Genomic DNA, 13457 nt, shown 5'->3' with positions numbered 1-13457 from the left:
GGGTAAATTTTAAATGGAGGGGGGGGGGGGTGAAATGTAAAAAAAAATCGTTTGGGGGGGGGGGGTAAACCCCACTTTACCCCCCCCCCCCCTTGGACGTCTATGCCTCCACCCCCCTTATTTTAAAATAAATCAGAAAAAAGGGGAATGTAGTCATTCGTTGTTTGACCTTAGGCTTGGTTATGTTAAAAAGTGTAGCCCTTCAAGGATATAATTATAAATTTAAAACAAAAATGGCAGAGTTATTATATCTTTATATAAAGTAAGAGGTTCTCTGTGTGTACTGAAGGTTCTCGCTAACCGCTGAACCGATATGGTTCTCCGTTTTACAGTGAAGCTTCACATAGGTCCTGGAGAGGTTTATAACTATTTTGGGGAAGCACCACACCCTCCCAAGAGAAATCACCTATAGAAAAAAATTACCCCTACACAAAATTATGTAAAAAAAATTGAATTTAGAAATGGGGGGGGGGGGGGTAGAGGGGCTTATCAGCTGGTATAAACAAAAGTATTGCTTTACTAAGACTGATGTTATTGATTTTTAATTTTTCATATTAGTTTCAGTAGAAAAATAAAAATTCGTTCTGCTTAATTGTGATAAATGTTTATGAAATAATCATATTTAATAAATTTATAATTATTAGTTACTTAACTTATTGTAATTATTTTATTATATTAATAGAATTTTGTCAAATATTTGTGTTTATTTTATCTGTGTACTGTTTAGCGGTTTGCGAGTTCTTTTACTTTGGATACATAACAACAGATCTATAGTATAGATGTATGTACAGACAACTACCTCCCTTCCTTTTTCAAAGACCTCTTTTGTCGCTTCTAAACTATCTTCTGCTACTTGACTGTGTTATAAGCCACACCATTGGTTGATTTCAATGGCCTAATAGAAAAGTTGCACAAGGCGATTGTGATGGGGAGATACAGTTATTTAACCCTTTCTCCCTCTAGTGTTTTACTCTAATGTACAAACTTGTCAGGAATAAGGTCAAGCGAAATAAATCTAAAATAATATTTGAGGGGCAGGTAAAAAGGTCGTCAATTTTCTGTGTGTTGACGCCCAACAATAGCTAAATCAAGTATAGGTTTCGTGATTTTTTTCGAACTAATTTCGTTTTTGGTATATTCGGCAAAATCTATTATGCCTCTTTCCTTTTTTATTTTAGTTTTAAAATGAAAAGTAATCTCTTCTTTTTTTCTTGGGGTGGGGGGGGCATCATTTCTAGGGGCGAGTTCTCCTGGAAGGGTGGTGGTACCCTCCCCAAAAATATTTATAAACCCTCCCAGGACTGATGAGAAGCTGCACTGTAAATGAGATTGCTAAGGAGATCCTTTAGTTCAAGAGATAGATAGACATCCTGTTACTATTGTAAAGGGAAATTGCCTTCTTATGCCTTTATACATAAGACTAGCGGCTACGCCCCTAGAAGTATCTAGGGGCACTTTACTTAAGGTAGGAGGAGGAAAAGTCGACCTCATCCCATTTAAAATTTGAGTTTCAAAAAGATAAAAAAAATATTTTTTGGGGGGAAGGGGGTAAAGACACCTTCCCCCAAAATAGTTTAAAACCTTCCAAGGACCTATAAGAAGCTTCACCGTAAAGGAGAACAAAATCGGTTCAGCAGTTAGCGAGATCATCCAGTAAAAACAAAAAACGCTTACTACTTTATATAAAAGGATAAGTAATGCTATACATGATTGTGTTTACTTTATTATGTTGCTATACGTTCTGATAGTATAGATGTTTTTTATATTATTAGGTAATATCCGTTTGTCCGCCAAAGTGCCCTAAATTTTTAAACACGCTGTAAATCTTAATTTTTTTCTTTTGTATAAAACTTATTTCTATAAGGAAGATTGCTATAGCTTGGTTATTTCAAAGCAAAATTGTTTGCTCTTCAAAAATTAACTTTGTCTGTTCGTCAGTCCGAAACGCTATGGGAGAAATCTTATTTTCTTGTGTGCTATTCAATGTAGAAGGCTGAAAATTATTATAGGGGAAATTTGACTGTCTATAATGCTATTCGAGACGGACGTCTGGTTTTTGCGAAGATTCCCTATACAAATGAGCATCAAGCCTATAGTAATAGGTCTGTCAGTCATATGAAAGGTTTTTTTTTCTAAAGGGGAGGGGGAGGTTAATGCAACCATCTCGTAATCAATGCGAAAATGACACTTAGAATCCAAATTTCATTATGAAACTTGGCATGAGTTATCTTTGGTAGGTCTATTTTCACTAAATTGAACAAAACGTTAGAAAAGTAAAGGCGAACGGCTGGCGGCTCAGCCGTTTAGCCATTTTCCGGCTATTTTCAGGGCAAATCCGTCGCAAGCTATATCTACACATGATTATTTTGGCACCTCCCAGACGTTTTCAACCGGTTCTAGTTGTTACTTTTCTAACTTTTTTTCGATTCAGGATTACTCATGCATTGTGCCATTTGCACATTGATTACGAGATGGTTGCAATACCCCCCCCCCCCCCCCTTTATTCTTTATTTATGACATTAAACATTTTGTCTTTAAATAACTTTGTCCGCATTATTATTATTTTTTTAGCTTCGCCTATGAGAAGCTACCCTGTAAAGGAGAACCCGATCGGTTCAGCGGTTAGCGAGATCCTTCGGTACAGACAGTTAGACATCCTGTTACTTTAATATAAGGATACATTCAAAATTTAAATTTTTAAAATATGTATTTTTTTTAAGTATGAAGCTTTTCTAGCAAGTAGTAAATATTGAGATAGGATGAGGAAACACCAAGGAAACTGTGTACACATTTGGCAACTCAAAGTCAGCTGACCCCTGTTTACTATTCAAGTATACATCTCTCTACTACTATACAGTTATCCATTATTCTCAACAACACTTATCCAAATTTATACGCAGGAGTCTTAAGGGAGAAGACAATAGACGATAAAATAATATACAAACTCAATGCTGATAAACAAAATTACACCTTCTGTAATTTTTTGGTTGAAATGTTAAGACGCACTTTTTTTATAACCAACTAATTAAGATTTAGTAAAAGTTGTCATAATTTTTGTACCAACGAATAAGATAATAGTTATTTCTAGCATCGTATTATAAACGGCTTTCCGCGGATATAGAATGTACAATTAAAAGATGAAAACTAGTTTTTTAGCCCCTAGGTGCCGAAGGCACCGGCTAAAAAAACTGGTTTTAATCTTATGATTGTACATTTTTATATTCGTAAAAAAGCTGGATATGATACGATGCTAGACATAGTTTTTTCGTATGGATGAGAACCGGTTCCTATACACCGGATTCGAATGAATACGAGAATACTATCCATTATTCTCAACAACACTTATACAAATCTTCACCCAGACGAAATTTTCGTTAAAAAACGGCTCCGGACTAAATAAAAAAAGACATTTTTATAAATTAAAATTTGGTAACTCTGTTTTGTCATATTGTGCAAATGCCCCTTTTAGTCCATTTTCATCAAAAATTGAACTTTTAAAACCTTCAAAAGTCAAAAATAGACATGGGGGGAAAAAATATGTCGAGTTTTTCTTGATCTTAGGCCGGAGCCGCCATCATCACTGATGGCTCCGCGGAGCCGGAGCCGCACCAAAATCAAACGGCTCCGCAACGCTGCTTGGTTGAAATGTTAAGACGCACTAGCTTTAGAATCAACCAATTAAGATTCACGTACCCAAAAGTTTAGGTATCAATGTAATTTACAGTCCAATGTCCCCTCCCTCCCTGCTTAGACAGAGATTCCGGAACTGAAGAAAAAAAATAAATCACTGATCGTAATATAAAACAATTTTTCAAATTGCTTTAACAGTGAAAGTAACTGTAAATTTTCTAATAATCTAATAATAGTAAAACGCAGAAAACGCTACAATTATAGAGATAATATTAAAATAATAGGAAAACATTAGGACCACACTGACTATAGAGTAGCTTTGCACCTAGAAATAAAAAAAATAAGTGGGGGGGGGGCTTTATTTTATGTAAATCAGTGATCTTAGGAAACAAGATAGTTGGCGACAAATTGATATACATTCCAAATTAGGATAAACAATCCTACCCCTTCCGTTTAGATGAAAATTCAAGAATGAAGCAACCATCAAAAGGGAAAGGTAGGTTGCGGGTAAAATCCGTAAAAGTGTGTGTTTTAAGGCTTCAAAATAGTAGTAGAACGATAATATTCACTAAATATGTGTATTTCTTATTGAAAAGAACTATAGACAAAATCTTTTTTTTAAGTTAACATAAATTTTTATTGTTCTACTACTGTTTTTAACTTAAAATACACAACCTACCTGTTCAATGACATTACCCAAAGTTTCGAATCCAACGAATTAAAGAACATGTTTGCCAAACTTTTGGTATCAGTAAAATTAACTGTAAAATGTCCCTTCCCTCCCTGATGTTAATGCATATATTTTCTTATTGAAAGTATATTAAAAATATTCTTTTCATATTCTCTATTCATTCTTATCTTTTGTCTTATTTCATCAAAATGATATGTATATTTTACTGACAGACAGAGTGATTTCTTTTGAGGGTGTACGGTACCCTCCCCCACCATAGATATAAACCTTCCCTGGACATATGAGAAGCTTTATTGTAAAGGAGGACTAACACATAGACATCCTGTTACTTTTGTAAGCTAGCGCACAGTCTAGGACTACTGGGTAACCATGTTTCTCTTCTTGAGAACGTAACATATGCAATAAGAAATAGAGAGGTTAAATAAATAGATAATAGATTTAGTACCCTAGATGATACACAAAATTATCCCTTCTGTAGATTAAAGTTAGTGTTTGAATCGTTTGAACACTCAACTTTATGAATGTATCAATCAAAATTCACTAAAGTCCCCAAAGTTGTTAAGCCAACGAATAAGAAGACATTAGTTAAAAACTTTGAGGACAAGTGTAATAAACAGCCCATTGTCCCATCTCTCTCTGGATTTTTCCAATAATATGAGCGAGGAAAGTTTCAGACGTTTGATTTAACTTTACCCAAGAAATTCAACTATTTATGATTGCCTAATATTAAATGGACGAATGAAAAAATAACTGCCTTTTCATACTAAAGTATGTACTGTACACTTTCTGTTTCTAACCAATAATATGGTCTAAATGTTTCTTCGCTGTTATCCTATTGGTCCAATTAAGAGATTACAGATCCATACTTTTTTATTATTAGATAGAACTAAAGTTTTAAGTATATAGGATAAAAATAACAGAGCAATCTAGTTTTTATATTAATTTGTAAAAACGTTTATTTTTTAAGAAATAAAAGTTAGATTGACTGCAATATAAATCTTAAAAACTAATAATGTGTGTAATGATTGAAGTCAGTAGCAAAGTTTCAAGAGAAATTAATAATGATAATTTTATATTCTTTTATCAGGTTTTATCAGAATTTATAATTTTTCAAAAATTTTTATATCATTCTATAAAAATCAGACGTATGATTCAAATAGCAACTATAATTGTCTGGAAATTACATCTTATTTTAAAATATTCCCATTTTGAAAAGTGGTGGAATAACAATAAAAATTCAGCGTGGCATTAGCTCAATATAGGCCTCTGGGCCCACTGCCTATTTTAGTCTTCTAAATACCTTGATTCCTCTCTTTTATTTTTTTTCTCTATGTATGTATGTTTCTTCACTGTTATCCTATTGGTCCAATTAAGAGATTACGGATCTATACTTTCTTTATTTATTATAAAAAACTATAGTTCTGATGTTAAAAAGTACAGGATAAAAATATCAGAACTAAAAAAATATCACTTATTAAAGTATTAAATAAGTAAAAGGTTATTATTCTTTATATAAAAGTAAACTAAGAGGATCGGTACCATAGGCGTCCAAGGGGGGGGGTAATGGGCCATTTGGCACCCCCAAACGATTTTGGGGGTGCCGTAGGCACCCCCAAAATTTTGTGAACAATACCCCCCCCAAAAAAAAATTACCCCTACCTTGGGGGTGCCGTAGGCACCCCCAACGATTTTGGGGGGGGTATTTACCCCCCCCAAACGATTTTGGGGGGGGTAATTACCCCCCCCAAAATAAATGTTCTTTAAAAAAAATTTTTTGGAGGGGGTATTTACCCCCCCCAAATTGAATGTTCTTAAAAAAAAAATTTTACTGTCCAACCAGTTAAAACAGTTCTTAACCATGATAACAAAAAATTTAATAGTTTGATCATGTTTTATTTGCTTGGGCCTTTATAAGGGCTAAAACCATCCCGGGGATCTATGATGTAATTGTAAAGCACTGAAGATTCCATAAAATAGATACCTAACTAAATTAAATATTTCATTAAATAATGAAAAAGAATTTCTATAGGCGATTTCTTTTGGGAGGATGTCAGGGTGTCTCAAAACTAGTTATAAAACTTACCAGGACCTATAAGACGCTTCACTTTAAAGTAAAATCATATTGGTTCATTGGTTAGTGAGTTAATTATTGTATTTTTATGTTCTAAAGAATGAGATACTACTATATATTTGAATAGTAGTGGCGCCCTTAGCATCTAAGAACTCGTGTTTTCTAAAGGGTAAAAAGGGAGGAGAAAAATAGCCTAAAACCACTCAAAGGATTGACCTATAATAGTGTGGAACCATCATGGGATCTATGTGAAGCTTTCCTAAAAAGGAGAACTCAGTATTAAAAGTAATGAAATCTGAAGCTATAGTCAAATAAACCTTACTTACTACTTTATGTTATAAGATAGTACTTATTATTAACTTAATAGATTAGGTAGGTGCTTTTTTTACATAATTAAATTACCCCCCCCAAAAATTTTACCCCCGGGGTAAATTAGTTTGGGGGGGGTAATTACCCCCCCCCAACAGATTTGGGGGAGTATTTACCCCCCCCAACAGACTTTAGGGGGGGTAATTACCCCCCCCAATCAAATTTTACCCCCGGGATAAAAATTTTGGGGGGGGTAAAAAAAAATTTCGGCGCGCTTCGCGCGCCATTTTACCCCCCCCAAACACGAATTACCCCCCCCCTAAAATTTTTTACCCCCCCTAAAAAAAAAAGCTTGGACGCCCCTGATCGGTACTTCCCAATTTTTACCATCATATTAGTTAAAGAACATATCTATAGTATAGATAATATATATATATACAGATAACTACCTCCCTTCCTATTTTAATGACCTTATTCGTCTGCTATCAAGTTATTTCCTGCTACTTGGCTTTGTTAATACACACCCAATTGAACAACGGCACAAGGACAGTGTGATGGGGAGATTATTTAACACTTTCCCTCTCTAGCGTTTTACTCTAATGGTCAAAGGAAAAAAAATGATTGATAAGCAAACAAAGTGATTTTGTTCATCTTCATATTTTTTAATCATGCATTCATTAGCTAGACCAAAGTATATCAAAGGGTGAAGTAGCTTGTGCTTGTATTTTGTACGTAAAATCTGGAGTAAGCTTCAGTCAAAAGCGATTATTAAGTCTAACTGTTCTTAATATTGACAAAACGCATAGTATAATCAAACGCATATTTCATAACAGTTAGACTTAATAATGGCTTTTGACTGAAGCTTACTCCCGATTTTATGCAATACAAACACAAGCTACTTCTTCCTTTCTAAGGCTAGCCTGAGAGTCAGAGTTTCATAAGCCTTATTTTTCTCTTTATATCTTTGTAAGGCTCAGAAATACTAACTCCTAGGATAGCCTAAATTTTTATGTTGTAGTCAATTGAAGAAAAAGGCCATATACAGACAGAAGTTTCAGCCTACTAGAGTAACTTTGCTAAAAAAATAATATAGAACATAATAAATTTAGATTTATTTACCATTAAGTTACAACAATCTGACATTGTTTAAATATAATTGTTTTCACTGTGGCTTTGAAACCGATCAATACCCACTAGATTAAAACCGGTTCTTAGCCACACTGAAAAATCATGTATCGAATCGTATTATAGACAATTTTTCAAGTATAATAAATTAAAAATCATACAGCTAATACCAGTTTTGTTAAATCGATCTTTCGGTCACTCGAAGCTTAAAAAACTCGAATTAATCTTATTAATCTTTTATATCCGTGAAAAGCTGTCTAAAATACCACGCGATGAATAACTGTTATCACATAAAATACAAAAAAGTGAAATACATTAATAAAGAATAAGAAAGCGATGGGTAGATTTAAAATTATGACAGAAATGCTTTTTCAATAATTAGAGCAAAAGAAAAGATTTTTTTGCCCCAAAATTATTACCTACTATTTCCCTAATGTCACAAATGTTTTTTGTTTTAAAAAACTATTTTTTATCTTAGGTTAAGCTAGATTTAGTAAACGTAAAAAGAACCCGCAATTGCTAAAAAAATATTTTTTACTCCTGAAAATTTACAAAGGTTTGTGGTCAAAAATACGTTTAAAGGAAATCACTCTAAAATTTCTACGAATTAATTAATTACCAGCACAATAAAAAAAATTTGTAAAGTAAACATTATTATTCATGAAGAAAAGAATTTCAAGATTAAAAATTTTTCTTCTATAACTCAAATATGGTAGAATTTCTTGAATGACTAGTGGATAAGTTAACCCCTCCCCCCCCCCCCTAATTATTTTTAGTCCCCTGGGTCTCCATCAGAACCTTAATCTGACCTTAAAGAATCCCAAACAATTTCAGTAAATGTACCCAAAGTTTTTAGCCAGCGAATGGGATAACGTGGGTGTAAAACGTTGGGGGCCAGTGTAATTTAAAGTCCAATATCCTCTCCCTCCCTGGCGATGTTGCTCTCTAATAGGTTATAACTTTGTGTCAAAACGTGACGTAATAAAATGAGGGAGATAAGAGGAGAAGTGGGAAAAAACCCTAAAAAAGAGATGGATAATCCCTCATTTTTATTACGTCACATGGGTCATTTTTGACACAATTTGGGCTTTGTCTATAACTTCTTAACAGCCATTATCGATTTTACCTATTTCAAATAGTCATTCTTCTTATCTGGCACTAAAAAGGTTGCCAAAGATGTATTATCCTATTATTATAAGAATTAGTATCTAAGGTTGTTTGTTCTGTTTAAGCTAATTAAGATCACGCTAATAACTTGTCTAATAGGTTGTGTTTTCGAGGAACCTTTATAAATCCCTTAGAGTGGTTTTAGACTATTTTCTGATACTTTTCACTAACATACAGTTCTCACTTGCTTTATTTAATTTTCTTCCCTGTTGTAATAAGCTAATCATTTCACACTACTTCGCCTCTATAGGACGTAATCGTTCTTGTCGTTTATAAAAAAAAATATTTGTTGTTTCACTAATGATTGCTTGGATATTACCACAAGAAAAAAAATACATAAATAATAAAGATATTTTACATTCTGACATATTTTATGCAGAGTAATGTGGATTATACAAAAACAAGGCAGAAAACGGTCATAGATGCGTAGATATTGCCCGATAAAATGATGTACATCCCCAATGATTATACACAAATTTACCCTTCTTTTGGATAAAATTAGTGATTGAAACGTTTGAACACTTAAATCAGTTACTTAACCAAGCAAAATTCACTAAAGTTACTTTATTTGTTAAGCCAACGAATAAGAAAACTAGTGTAATAAATACCCCACTGTCCCTTTTCTCTCTGCTAACATATAATGAATTAATTACATATATTGTTTAAAAGGATATTAATTTATTTTTCGGAGTCCTTTTCCTTTCTTTCTGGAAAATTTTTAGAAAACAGAAATAGTTTTCTAGTATTCATTCGAATCCGGTGGAAAGGTTCTCATCTATACGAAAAAAACTATGGTGCTTGCTTACATGTGAAGACCGGAGCACCGAAAACCCCCCCCCCCCGCTTATTTTTGACAAAAATCAAAAATAAGGGGGGGGTAGTTTTTTAATGTCTGGAAAACGGCAAGGAGGAAAAAGCACGGCAAGGCAAAGAATTAACCCCCCGCTTATTTTTGACAAAAATCAAAAATAAGGGGGGGGTAGTTTTTTCACTGCACAACACGCCAGAAAGTTGAGTGAGGTAAATCAAGTAAATCCAGTATACCAGAGGGGAAACCTTATAACAGGGATATTCATGTTTTGGAGCATAATTTCCTTATTTATTGACTGATTTTAGTAATTGATGTATCCCTGAACAGGTAGTCTTAAGGAGAATATATCAGAAGTGTTTTCATGGGGACAGTCCCCATGAAAACACTTCTGATATATTCTCCTTAAGACTACCTGTTCAGGGATACATCAATTACTAAAATCAGTCAATAAATAAGGAAATTATGCCCCAAAACATGAATATCTCGTAATAAGGTTTCCCCTCTGGCATACTGGATTTACTTGATTTACCTCACTCAACTTTCTGGCGTGTTGTACAGTGAAAAAACTACCCCCCCCTTATTTTTGATTTTTGTCAAAAATAAGCGGGGGGTTAATTCTTTGCCTTGCCGTGCTTTTTTCCTCCTTGCCGTTTTCCAGACATTAAAAAACTACCCCCCCCTTATTTTTGATTTTTGTCAAAAATAAGCGGGGGGGGGGGGTTTTCGGTGCTCCAGTCTACCACATGTAAGCAAGTACCGTTTAACCTTTCACAAGAAAGTGTATATTACACATAATTTGTAAAATGGCATAATTATTAATTATTTCCTGTAACTGAAATTACACTAAAATTATTCAGTAAAGTTTGTTAAGCAAAAAGTCTAAGATTCATTAAATTATCATTTGAAAATCGTGAATATAATATATTTTTCATTATTTTGGAAAAGAATAATTAAAAATGAGAAACTTTGAAACTTCAAGAACATTGTTTCAGCTATTGGCTCTAGGACTGTTTGTTTATCAATTTCAAAACTCTATCATCAAATACATAACAGGACCAATAACTACACAAACTTCAACCACAACTTTTGATAAGATCCAGAAACCTCTGATTTACCTGTGCCAGGAAGACCAGTTTGACTACACAGAGGCTAGAAACATTGGATATAAGACCATGACACACTATTCAATGGGAAATCTTATTGATTCTAACAAATATACTTGGAATGGAAGATATGGTAATATTTCTTATCATGAGATTCAAGATAGGATTTACAACACTGACTATAGTAATGTAGTTGTAGAGAATTCAAAAACTGGGGTCATTTCTGATTTTCAAATAGCTGTTACTGAAATGGTTTATTTTGTACCATTTGGTTTTTGTATAAATATAATGCCAACAAAAAAGTTTAACATTGTTAAAAACACAGAAAAATCAGAACTTTATCTTGTGGATCCAGCTGGAGCTAACAAATTGAGAATGTTTGAATCAAATGATGCCAATATTAATTTTGGACCAACAGATGTGGGTTACTATGATCGTATGGTCTTTGAGGTTGAGGTCAAAATCCATGATTTTAGTATACATGATGGTAAGACTTGTATGAACTATGAAAAAATGGGTACTAGCTATAATTCATGTGTTCAAAATGAGATGAAAACATTTTTGCTTGAATGGTTCAAATGTTTACCTCCCTGGTTTCCTAAAAACAGTACTCTTACTTGTCAAAAGAGTGATGCCATGGAGATTGATGATGCTAACTTGACAATGCTGGATCAGTTTACAAAATTTATCAAAAAATTGAGAATGGAAATTTTACAGCCATGTTTGCCCCCATGTGTAACTATGCACTTCAAGCTGAATAAAGTCATGCATATTAAAAATAGAGTTGACACTGCAATTGTTGATCTCAATGTTAAAGATGAAATAAAAGTTCACACTGATGTATATTCATATGATATATTCAATCTTGTGGTTGACTTGGGAAGTTCTCTGGGCTTATGGCTTGGTCTTAGTGCTCTTAATATCTTTGATACTCTGGTGGAGTTTTACACTGCAATGCAAAGAAAATACTTTCATTGATACCAAAACTCATTAGTGTTGCAAAAACACAAAAACAAACAGACTTTTGGAGAGATAGAAATATAAACACTCTAAGTGAAGGAAAGGAAATTTAATCTTTTATTACATCTTGTATTCTTAGAATTCTACATGTGTTCATCAATGTTTTAAGATTATGAAAATGTTTACTTTTATAGATAAGACTTGTAGTTTAAGTTATGTTAGGTCAGGTAATGATTTTTAATTGAATAGGTTAGGTCAGTTGGTAAGAATTAACGTAAATACAGTGTGTTTTTTTTTAAGAAAACTTTTTTGAAAGCAATTTTACCACACTTATAGTTTTAGAATTTAATGATTAATGGTTTTTTTTCTTTGTTTTTAATACCATTAATAGAACAACAACAAAAATAATTCATTTCTTTTAAAAGTACGATTTTGAAGCGTTTTGCAGCCATTCTTGCAGAGGGTAGAAGATTTGAGCATAAGAAAAATGCGCTAAAACCTTTTTTAGATGTTTTTTATATAGAAGTTTTGAATTTTTGATTTTACTGTACTTTTTAACTAAAAACTGAAATATTTTGTAGTTGTTCTATTAATGGTCTTAAAAAAACAAAGAAAATAAGCCATTAATCATTAAATTCTGATAACTGTGAGTGAGGTAACATTGCTTTCAAAAAAGTTCTCATAAAAAAACACACTGTATATATGACATCTAATCTATTGAAAATCAGCAAAAATTACTTTTGCTTAATTAAACTGAAAACTGTCCCTATAACAAGTTTTAAAGATTACTTTGTATACATATTTTTATAAAATGTATTTTGATTAAAGTTTTTTTTAGCTTAAACTGAAAACTGTCTGTGTAATGTTCTCTTTTTTAAAATTATCTATATGTTAATGTATTTAAATATATGTTTTTATTAATGCCTCTAATTGTAAGTAATTTTTTTAATTTCTTTAATAAAATTTTTAGTTTAGGTGGGGTTCAGAATTGTAAATTAAATAGGTTTGGATAGTAGGTATAGTTATTGATATTTTACCTCTGTTTGATTTTTAGGCAATCAAGTGTTTATTTAGTAGGTTAGTTAAGTAAATTTAGAGGACATTTAGGTTTAATTAAGATGATTATTTTAAATGTGTATAATTAAATCTTTCTATGAACTTACTTAGTTTCTAATGTGTTATTAAATAGTAAAATATTTTTTAAGGAAGGTGGGGTTATGTCAATCCCAATATTTTTTTGGCCCCTGCAACTTTTGGTGGGATGCGTATTTTATATATATTTTTAAAATTTAGCTCACCTAATTTTTTTGGGAGTATTGATCCCCCCCCCCTCATCATTTTTGGACGCACTCAAAAGTAAATAAATTTTGTTGTGGGGGGGTCATTCTTTTATCTTTGCGATTTCTTTTGGGGAGGTGGTGGTCCCCCCCCCCCTCCCCAATAGTTATAAAAGACAAAAAACCATACTTCTTTATATAATAGAAATTATGTATAATATAAGCTATATACCTTTTGAGTTGATTAATTTGATGTTTGTAACGACATCTGAATTTTGCTGTTCCATTCTATTTTCACCTTAAACAAGAGGAA

The sequence above is a fragment of the Acartia tonsa genome, chromosome 13 (genome assembly GCF_053477335.1).
Source record: "Acartia tonsa isolate MP-2025a chromosome 13, ASM5347733v1, whole genome shotgun sequence".
NCBI lineage: Eukaryota > Metazoa > Arthropoda > Copepoda > Calanoida > Acartiidae > Acartia > Acartia tonsa.
Note: the sequence above shows the minus strand (reverse complement) of the source record.